Source organism: Budorcas taxicolor, chromosome 25 (assembly GCF_023091745.1).
Source record: "Budorcas taxicolor isolate Tak-1 chromosome 25, Takin1.1, whole genome shotgun sequence".
Taxonomy (NCBI): Eukaryota; Metazoa; Chordata; class Mammalia; order Artiodactyla; family Bovidae; genus Budorcas; species Budorcas taxicolor.
Genome location: NC_068934.1, coordinates 39,205,098 through 39,216,475, shown reverse-complemented (window position 1 = coordinate 39,216,475; position 11,378 = coordinate 39,205,098). Strand labels below are relative to the sequence as shown.

Below are 11,378 nucleotides of genomic sequence, written 5' to 3'. Positions count from 1 at the left end.
AATCTTTTCTAATATGAAGATCTTTCCCAAAGTGTCAGCATGTTTAGTATGCATTCAGTCTCTTTTAAAATCAACCAACATGAATTAAATTCCTCTCTATCACCACTGCACTCCAAACTGTAGGCCAGAAACAAAAAATTGCAGAGACTGAAAGCTGATTCCAGCACATTGCTGTGGAGATTTTGTTCAAAATCTTTTTCGGGAAAAAAGAAATTAGTTGCTAGAATTAAAATCAATAGATTGTAATTCTCTTGAAAACATGGCCAACTGGCCTGCTTTCCAGCATGGGTGAAGTGGAGGAAAGGCTGTTCCAGTGGTAAGGCTTGTGCTGCCCATATTCCAACATGGCCACCTAGTCCTAGTATCATATCTCCTGCCTCCTGGGGCCATTAGTTGGTAAGAACTAGACTTCTAGCTCTCTTTAGATAAAGACTACTTTTTCCATGATCAACTTTGACTTTGAAGCCTTTTACTCAGAGCCTAGCATACAGTTCTTCCTTGTACAGTTATTGGAGATATAAATTATCTTGTGGATGCATATGGCATTTCTTCCAATACTGAAACCATGCAATTGAAGTACTGCTCTGTCCTAAATCATTGATGCAGACTGGCATCATAGGTGCCCCTGATGTCTTCCATTAAACCCAATACCTAAGCCAGTTGTATTTCCCTGGGCTGTCCCTGAAGTCTTTAGTTTGCCATTTGACAATTTATCCTTCTAGCAGTCTCCTCTCCAACGAAGAGCGCAATGCCTATCTCATCAAGTGGCTAGGAAGATGACTTGAAACCACGAGTGTCGAGCATGGCCCCTAGTATCCATTTTCATGATTTTCTTAGCAGTTTTTTCTCAAAGTAGGAAAGGTTTTCCGTCTTCTTAGATGTAGATGCAGATCAGTTTGATTTTCCAGCCAAGCTTCAAAGAAGAGATTGCAGTTCAATTCTCTGTATTCTGAAAAGCTTCAAAGGCTGCTTGCTGAGGACACTGATGAAGGTAAAGATTTTATCGAGACCTTTGTTTTTTTTGTTTCTTTTTCCAGATCTTTCAGTGACCTAAAGGGGAAAAGTAGGGTAGGTCAGAGCATATATAACTAGGGGGTCCTGGTCACCATTACATGCTAAGAACCCAAACTTCCCTGAGTACTTGGAGCCAGGAAAGAAGCATGAAGTGGCTTGTGCTCCTCAGGCTGGTGGCCTTCTCAGAGTGCATAGTCAAGTAAGTATGGGGACTGTAAGTCACATCATATTCCTTTCTTGGATTTTTCTTTTCATCTGATTGTTCTTCCATCCATCAGGTTTAGAAGGGAATGGAATATTTCCCTAAGAGTCTTAAAGTTGCACCATTACTTATTGATAAGTAAGAGGCTATAGGAACTGTAGATCCCAAGGTCTTGGTGTAGATTTGGGTTGCACAAATCTTGGGGTCCAGTCATTTCATGACCTATTGAAAATGCAACACCTTGCAACTGTTCAGTGCATAGTCTGTGCAGATGTCGATATGGTCCTGTGGAATAGTACTTTTCTACATTTTATTCAACATGGCCACTTTTATCCCGGTCTATTTCGGTGTGTATATGCCTATGTCTGCATGTCTGTATCACTGTCATTTTTATCTCCATCTCTTTGGAAGTCACTGGGAGTCTATTTCTCTTTGTGTTGTTTTCTTTTAATTTTTCATTTGACTCTTCCTTCCTTCTCAAGCCTCTGAAATTCCCTTACTTGTTCCCTATATCTTGGATTCTTCTTTCAATTCTCTCTTCTCTTTCAACTTGGAGAAAGATACACCATTTTACACTGTTTTATATCAGACAAGCAGTGTGAACACAATCAACACAGAAACCTCTTGCATTTCAAGTTGCTCCCTTGTAAAACAGGATAATAGTCCCCCTTCTACCTCCTTCCTTGAGGTTCTATGAGGAGGAATGTGTGAGATGGCAACAGCAATGCTAATGGCTGTCATTGTTGAGACTTCCTATTTATCGGGTCCCTTATATCCATCACTTCACTTATCCCCAAGTTATTCAATTTGGAGTGTTTGTATTGTTACATTCCACCATTTTACCGAAGGGGAGACTGAGACACCACATGGTCATTTGGTTTACCAAAGATTGCAGATATGCATAAAATTTTGATAATAATCTGCCTCATAAAAATAATTAGAAAATACACAGGGCCATTACAATGACAGTTATACCTTAACACTGACACTAATTGGATCGTCTGCTTTGGTTTCTTTGTCAAATGCTCGGTGAAAGAATACCTCTAAGGAGAGTTAAGACTGACTATAAGAAAAACCCTCAGTGGAAAAAACATGCTGAACAATTTCCTGAAGGAGCATCCTTACAGACTGTCCCAGATTTCTTTTCGTGGCTCAAATCTTACTACTGACCCACTGAGGAACGTCAGGGATGTGAATATTTTAGGAGGATGGCACCCCACAGTGCCCCCTCATACTCTAGCTTAGCAAGGGGCTCATCTGGAGGTGCCAGGTGGGATGTTGGGATTGGGGTTCCTGCAGGAGGCAGAAACACTGGAAAAGCGGGACCCCACCCAGAGGAGAAGGCACTCTCATTCTCAACTGTTGGTCTTTGTGATTGGGCCCGGAGATTACCAGGTGGCAGGTAAACATCCATTTCTGTATCAAAGATGTGTCATTAGTTTGAAGGTGATTGTTCCTTCTGAACTAAGTGAGCCACTCAGTTATAGATGAAAAGTGAGCCATCACTGATCAAACGGTAGAACCAACTGCAAAGCAATTGTGAATCCCCAGGTAGAGGAAATCAGTTGCCGCAGATGCAAGAATGACAGCAGTAAAAAGTTACTGAACCAGTGTTGTGAGTGTGACCATAAGAATCACTGTGGTTCCTGTTTTTAGATTAGAAAAAGGGCTTTTTTTTGGTCTTCAAGATGCCTTCAAAAATGTGCATGCCAGCCAGAGAGATAGGCAAAGAGTAAATGCATGTTAAATGAAAGGGTCAACTGTCTGCTGTTGATTGGATGTGGTCTGAGTTTAGAGGGAGTGGCTGGGGTTGATCAAGAAGGACCTCCTGGAGAAGCAGGTGCTAATGCTAGATTTGAAGAGACTACAGCGCTTCCCAAATGAAGACACTAGGGCTTACCTGGGTTTCCAGCGGTCCTGGAAGCCCAGTGGTATGCCTCTGGGCTTTCCATGCAGGAGGTACCACTTCAACGCCTGGTCATAGAGTTAATATCCTGCATACAATATAGCATAGGAAAAATATATCAAATACAGATATGTCTGCATTTGACCAAAGTCTGTGAGCTTCATGGTGGTTAGAAAGTGACCTCAAGAGATACGTGAAACCTAGAGGAAGGCATCAGTATGGGAATAGGGATGGCCATTTCTGCACTAACCCACTCTCTCCTCCTTGTAGTTGTTTTACGTGGGCAACATCACCATTGGAACACCCCCTCAGGAATTCCAGGTTGTCTTTGACACAGGCTCATCTGATTTGTGGGTCCTCTCCATCTTCTGCAACAACTCAACCTGTTGTGAGCACAGACACCCCCTACCCAGATCATCTTTCACTTGCCCTGATGCCTGTTTTCATCCTTGGCACCTGATGACACTCATCTCTTGTATCTATAGCTACACACATTAGGTTCAGACATCATCAGTCTTCCACCTTCCGGATTACCAATAAAACCTTCAGGATCATCTATGAATCTGGGAGAATTGAAGGAGTTGTTGTTCATGACACATTTTGGGTAACAGTGTAACAAATGCTGAGTCAGAACTGGCTATGGAGTGACCACTGCTTGCAAAACAGATGCAGAACCATCTGGCAGGACCCTTCCTAGCCTAACTCCGATAGATATTGGCCATCTTATCCACAGGATCATGGCTCTGGGGAGGCAGTGCCTGTGGTTACACATGAGCAAACAAATTAGCTAACCCAGAGAGTGACTTGAGGTGTGGACTTGAAGCTCCTCTGCCCATGAGCAGTTCATGGTTCTTTTTGCTGGGAGCGAGAAGAAGGCACAAAAGCACCCACTTTTATATTCACAGACTGTTGCAGGCACTTTCAGGTGATAAGTGGTTTAATCCTGCAACATCCTCACATAGCATTTACTCTGATTAGCTCATGAGACATATGAGGAAACGGAGGTGCAGACAGCAAGGGCCTTGCTGAGGGCACACATGTGGTAAGAGTTGGAGTTAGGCTGGCATTTCAGGACTGAAGTTGCTGTGGGGTGTTTGGGGACAGGATAAAACTGATCTGGGGACCCTGGAGGCAGTCAAGGGCTTCAGGTATCCAGAGTGGGAGGCCTGAAAAGTCAAGGGGCCTGTTAAATGAGTTCTCATTCTAGAAGACCCTTGAGTGTCTGATAAACCTATGCCCTGCCTCCCCCGAAATACTTGAGTAGTTCCCCTCTCTCTTTTTCTCTCTCATGCACACTCACAGAAATATACACATATTCCTAAAAGTGAATTCCCCAGACAGTAATTTCATAAAAACCTGCAAACAAGATTGTGTTTTCGGCTTCTGTCTTCCTGGACAGATGCAGAATCCTTAGTACTTTATAGAGAATGCAGTCCATGCCTGTCATTAGGTCACAGTGATGCCAAAGAGAAGGTTATCTTGCTCTCGATTGTTTTGTCACTCAGGTGGCATCTATGGGACCTGGCCTGACTTTTGATTGCCCTACCTGGACAAAAGCCACGAGGCCAATTTGACTCACCTAGGTGGTGTTTTTCAGAGGGGCAGATGTTTTATAATTCACAGGTTCTCTCAAATGGAACCCAAACTCCCCTCCCAGCTTGATCTAACCATCTGTGGGCCACTGAAGACAGAGCCCAGCCTCAATCTTCTCTGAGGATCTAACGGCAATGCAACCCAGGCCAGTCCTAACCCCACTTCATGTATCTGTAGGTGGCAACACTCTTTTCTTCCACAGATTGGGAACCTTGTAAGTACTGACAAGCCATTAAGTATAAGTATGGCAATATCAGGGTTTAAGGGCATAGCTTTTGATGGCATCATGGGCTTGAGCTACCCCAACATATCCTTATCTGGAGCCATCTCCATCATTGACAAGCTGAAGAATCAAGGTGCCATTTCTGAGCCAATTTTTGCCTTCTACTTGAGCAAGTAAGTCTGAGATGGACAATCCCTTTCTCCAAATTATCTGTAAGATGCTTTCAGGTGCACACAAATTATAGAACACTTGATAAAGAAGTACCCTGAGAGATAATCTAACCCAGGATAACTATGGCTCCAAGGCCCAATGGGCTTCACTCCTGGCTTTTATAAATAAAATTTTATTGGAATGCAACCCTACTCCTGGGCTCAACACCAATAATGGTCTAAGGGGGTGAGTGAGGAGGAAGGCTAATGGAAGGCAACAGAAAACAAGTTGAAGGAAATGGCATTAGGATTTGCTTATGAATTTGATCAGGAAGGAAAGAGAAGGATGGTGTATATCTTTCCTTCCTCATTAGCATTGCACTGGGAGCCAAGGACCAGCTAACCAATTTGTAGGAGCCAGTGAGAAATAAAAGTGTGGGACACAAAAGTGTGGGACCCTTTGTTCAAGAAGTATTGGGCATTTCAAAACAAGGAGAACAGAGGTGGAGTCCCTTCTGAGTGTGGGGCCCTTTGGACAGTAGAGGTCATAGGCCATTGGAGCCAACACTGGGTGACCTGAACCCACACTGTTAGAACTCCAACGCCTTGATTTTCCTGAAAAATGACAAGGTGGACAAGGGGAAAGCCAAACGCTTCAGCACCCTGTCCTCTGAGGGTGTCTGAGCACTCAGGTCGGTGGAGGTCCAGGACGTCTTCAGAAGACATAGTGGGTGGAGCCCAGCCAAGTGCTTCTGACCTCCTCTGTTCCACTCACTAGCCAGTAACAGACCAGAGTCTGGATCTCAATCTCTCTTAGACTCGATTTCTGCATCTGTATATGGGGACCTTATTAGGGCCTTGATGGCTGGACCAGCACAGCTCTCAGACATTGCTGTTGTTTATGTCCTCCAAGGATCCCCCACTCTGTTCTCTCTACAGAGACAAGCAGGAGGGTAGTGTGGTGATGTATGGTGGGGTGGACCACCACTACTACAAGGGAGAGCTCAACTGGGTACCATTGATCCAAGCGGGTGACTGGAGTGTACACATGGACCGGTAAGCCTCTCTCTCTGAGGGTCACCCAAAGTTTTGTTCCCACTACTGTACATGGACACAGGCAGATGCACACAAATGCATTCTCAGACATACAGTCACACAGACATACACAATCTTCAACGACAGAGACAGACACACAGACACATGGAAACACACAAGCAGACACATATAAACCTACAAAGAGACACATAAAAACATGCATAGCTAATCAGAGACACACAAGCACACACAAAGACACATACAGACAAACACACAAGCACATAGATACACAAACAACCTATGGGTTCATAATCCCCAGGTCTTCTGAGCAAGGCTCTGACCAGGGTCCTAAAAGGGACCAGAGAGGTCTGTGCAGATGGGAGAGGCCTGCACCCACTGCCCTTTGAGGTGGGGAGCATGGTTAGAGGACTCTACAGTGTGGTGAACAGAGGATCAGGGAGAATTTCTCCAGCCTGACCAGAGGTATGATAAGATGATCGACTGTCCAGGGCTACCTAGGATATAGGAAGTTCTCAGTACAGATAAATGTCATTTTCAAAAAAGGGACAGTCCTGAGAAAATGGGGAAAACTGGTCTGCTTAGGGAGCAGCTACCAAGCAGTGGAGAAAGGTTGGCTGCAGTCTTAAGATGTGAAAGCAGCTAATAAAAAGGACACTTCCACATTCTTGGGCACACAGTGGGACAGGGGCTATAACAGAGAATCAGGAAGGTGGGATCCAGGAGTGACCTGAGGACAAGAGGCATAACTGATAGGATTCTGTGTGATACCCTCAGACAAAAGATGATCTGTCATTTGGAGTTTCTGTGGGCTAGTCATATATTTCCTGGCCAAGGTCTCAGGGTCTGAGCTGGTTGTAGGAACGGTGCTGGGAGACACCCTCTCCCAGAGGAGCCTCTCTCTCCTCCTAGTATGAGAATCTGCTGCCCCTGTGAATCTCCATCTTCACTCTGTGTGATCTGTTATTTGTTCCCCATCTGATACATCTCTCTGGATGTTTCTTATTATTTTCTTAGTCTTCTTTCTCTCATTGAACAGACAAGCATTGGGTGTCCACTGTGTGCCAGGCACTTTAGGGAGGCAAGGAGAATAAAACTCACCCTCACATCTAAGAAGGCAGATGTACATGAAGTGACTCACCCACATAGTGAATTGTGATTTTGTTATATGCTAGATATGAGGAGGAGAAAGCAATGGCCACCCATTCCAGTACTTTGCCTGGAAAATCCCAGGGACTGCAGAGCCTGGAGGGGTGCCCTCTATGAGGTCCCACAGAGTTGGACATGACTGAAGTGAGTTAGCAGCAGCAGCAGCAGCAGCAACAGACATGAGAAAGGGTCTACAGAGAGAGACCAAGATAGGAGACGGATAAACACTGGGGAAAGACTTTCCGAAAACAATACAATTAAGGTGGAATCTGAAAGATGAGAAGAAATTTGAAGTCAAAGGGGAGTGGAGTCTTCTAGGAAGGAAGACCAGCTTGTGCCAAGGTACAAAATGTCCTGGTGTATTCAACTACTGCATTCGAGGGTGTCAAGAAAGGTGCTGTTTTGAGAGTAAAAGAAAAGACAGCAAGAGACAAAGGGCTGTTTATGAGACAGTCGGGAAGGGTCAACTGTGGGGAGACTCAAAGTGACCTTGATGCCTGCTTTCTTCCATTGTCTCTCAGCATCTCCATAAAAAGAAAGGTTGCTTGTTCTGAAGGCTGTGAGACCGTTGTTGACACCGGGACATCAGCAATTGAAGGCGCAAGTACACTGGTCAATAACATATAGAAGCTCATTGGAGCCACACCACGGGGTTCCAAGGTGAAGGGTCATGCTCCAGGGTCACTCCCAGTCTTCATACACAAGGATCTCCAGGGCCAACCTCTCTCCCTCTCTCTCTAACAGCACTATGTTTCATGTTCTGCGGTCAATACCCTGCCCTCTATTATCTTCACCATCAACAGCATCAACTACCCTGTACCAGCTCGAACCTACATCCTCAAGGTGAGGGGACAATAAAGAGGCTTGATTCTCAAACTGGATCTTGCAGGAACCCTTGTGCTTCTGCTGGGAGGAGGGCGCCCTCTGGAGGCCATGTCACACCATTGCAGATGCTGCTGAGCCCTGGGGCTGGGCCAGTGCCTCCCACAAACCAATCACTTGAGCAGTAAGGGCTGTGTGGGACACTGATCTTCTTGAAATAAATGTGGAGATACCACACCATATGGCATGGTGGGGGTCAGGGAGAGGGGAACACTAAGGTTCTCAGTCCTCAAAGAGCTTCAATTCAATCTGAACTCGTTGGTCCATGAGCATGAAAGTCAGCACTAGCAGTCTCTGAAAGCGGCCATGTTACAAGGAGAATGTAAGGGACAGTCCCAGTGTGATGTCCCAGCATAAGTTAACAGTCTCCATTCCCTTCTCAAAGTTTTCCTGGTTTGGATGATAAATTACATGATCAGCCTCGTTCTCAGCTGCATCTTCCCCATGCTGTGGCCAGGTGCCTCCCTTGTGAGTTGAGGTACCTGACCCCTCTGTGGGGAGGTTGGATACTAAGGTGAATAAATGGTGCACAGTGACTGCTCAGCCCTGGCAAGGGTGGAGGCTTCATGTCAGCTCTGTTTGAGGGTTCAGAGCAGGGTGGTGGGTTCAAAGAAGGCTTTGAGGAAGAGAGGGAATCTCAGGAATTCTAAAACCACAAACACATTGAGCCATACAGAGGTTGCTTGGTTCTAGGCAAAACTGCACTGGATTCCATCCAAATGGCATCTCAAGGTGCTCTGCACTAGGGCACTGGGGACTTATGAGGGGTGATGAGGGCTACGGACTGACCGGTGGGGATGGGGAACCAGAGTACATTACTCAATCAAGCCTGAAATGGCCAAAGAGGTTGAGTTTGGGCCGAAGGAGGCTTCTCAGAGTTCCTGAGTTAAGTCTTCAAGAACATGTTGTGGACACTGCTCTATTTAAGATGGATAACCAACAACCAGTTACTTCATAGCATAGGAAACTCTGCTTAGTTATATGACAGCCTGGATGGGAGGGGTGTCCTTGGGACCAGGATACCAGGATAAATATGGCTGAGTCCCTTTACTGTCCACCTGAACTCAGACTATTGTTACTCAGCTATGCTCCAAAAAAAAAAGTTTTTAAATAAAGTATGGATTGTGGGGAGGCAGGAGGAGAACCAGCATTCTCTGCAGAGAAAACAAGGAGCAGGAGTCAGAAGGAAAGAAACAGGGAGTGAGAGGAGCTATGGACACACTTGTTCTTTTCTAAAAAATTATATTGAAGTGTGGCTAATCATTGTTGCATTAAGTTCTGCTCCATAACAATGTGACTCAGTTATACATATACAAATATTTTTTTCTTATTCGTTTTCATGTGGTTTATCACTGAATATTGAATATAGTTCCTTACATTCCACAGTAGGACTTTGTTATTTTTCATCCCCCTGTTTCCCCAACTCCAAGTCCTCCACTCCACACACCCTTCCTCATGGCAACCTCATGTCTTGGCCTTCTTTGGTTTTGGAAGAACTCTCACATTCCCTGGTGACAAGAAAACCCCTTGATACTTACCAAAAGAGGGAAATAAAGCAAAGAATTGTGCTGGGTCTGGATATTGGGGGAAGTCACCTGTAAGGGATCATGCTGACTAGTGTGTGTCTCTGACTCCCCGAGAATTCTAGAGGCCACTGTTATACCACCTTTAAAGAGCACTGATTGAGTTCATCTACAGAGACCTGGATCCTGGGTGACATCTTCCTGAGGGTGTATTTCTCGGTCTTTGATCGAGAAAATGACAGGATTGGCCTGGCACGGGGAGTGTAAATACTTGGAGTGGTTCAGGAATCAGTAAGGCCGTTCCTAAAAAACACTCACTCACACATTGAGCACTACTTGCCAGGATGCTGATGAAATCTATTTGGTGGTCTGTACACCCTATTCTCAGTAAAGAATAAAGTGTTTCACTCTTAATGGTGCTGAAACAAATGGCTTCCTCTGTTTGTGTCTGGGAGTGAAGGATCTAGAACCAAGTCTGAATCAAAATAGAGAGGAGCCCTACTCCAACTGGCTTCAAGGGAAACGGAGACACATTGAAATGATTCTGGGAATCCAGGATAAAAAATGAGAGCAAATACAAAGATCTCAGTGTCTGGACCCAAGAAATCAGAAGTCATCAATTCTCTCTCACCTTCACTCTTTCCCTTCAGTCTACTTTAATGGTCTTAGCCTGACACCTTTTTTCCTTAAGGCTCCTACACCTAGTGTGGGAGTTCAAGCTACCTGCCCTAGGGTTTTAAATCCCAAATGCATCACCTGGTAATGAAAGAAGATTGCAGACATCAGAGTTCAAGGGTGTTCTCTGAGTGACCCACCTCAGATTACATGTACAGCCCTAGATCAGCCATCCTGGCAGGGACATGTGGTCTTATGACTGGCTTTATATGGACTTTGACCCTGACCCAGCAGCACACATGACTGTCAGTTTCCTCCAGAACTACATGGCTGAAGCTGGGGAGAGGCAGCCCCAAGGATAGCAATTGGCAGATGGTCTAGGCCATAGAAGAGTTTGTGATGACCCACCAACTCCACCACCTCCTCATTCAGAGGAATTATAAGGGGTAATGAAATGGACTGTATTCGTCCCATCTCAGATGAACTTATCACTGGGCTTCTCCTCCAGGGGATTTTGGGTGGGGTACTTTATGCAGAGCTGGTTCCCTCTTGTTCCCACACCCCAGTCACCAGCTCTCTGCCACATATGCCTACTGTGTCCTTTACTTGTCCCATTTGGTAAGTGGTGGCCCCAGTGGATCCCTGAGCCATCCTCCTCCTTCAGGGCACACAATGTCCCTTCCTTGCTTCAAATGCTGCTGTGGAGAATGCAACACATGTATCAGGGGACCCACTGTACACATCGTCTTCAGCCTTTCTGAGCTTCCTCCAGGGGTGGAGCTACAAACTATTTGTTTGGAGCTGCCATAGTTAGGCTCTTTTGTAGTGGAAGCATCCATTTTTTTTTTCCACCTGGAGGCCCTCAGTAGATGCCTCAGCTTAGTCAGCAAGGGTCACAGGTTGATTTCCTTTCAGATTGACTGGTTTGATTTCCTTGTTGTATGAGGGACTCTCAAGAATCTTCTCAAGCACCACAGTTCAAAAGCTCAATTCTTTGGCATTCACCCTTTCTATGGTCCAGATTGCACATCTGTACATGATTACTGGAAAAATCATAGCTGTGACACTA

The 11,378-nt window shown here is 45.3% G+C and overlaps 1 pseudogene; it reads left to right on the top strand.

Annotated features, from left to right (window-relative positions):
* The first annotated feature begins 1,160 nt into the window (after window positions 1–1,160).
* Window positions 1,161–9,961, top strand: LOC128068483 (pregnancy-associated glycoprotein 1-like; annotated as a pseudogene).
* Window positions 9,962–11,378: the final 1,417 nt, after the last annotated feature.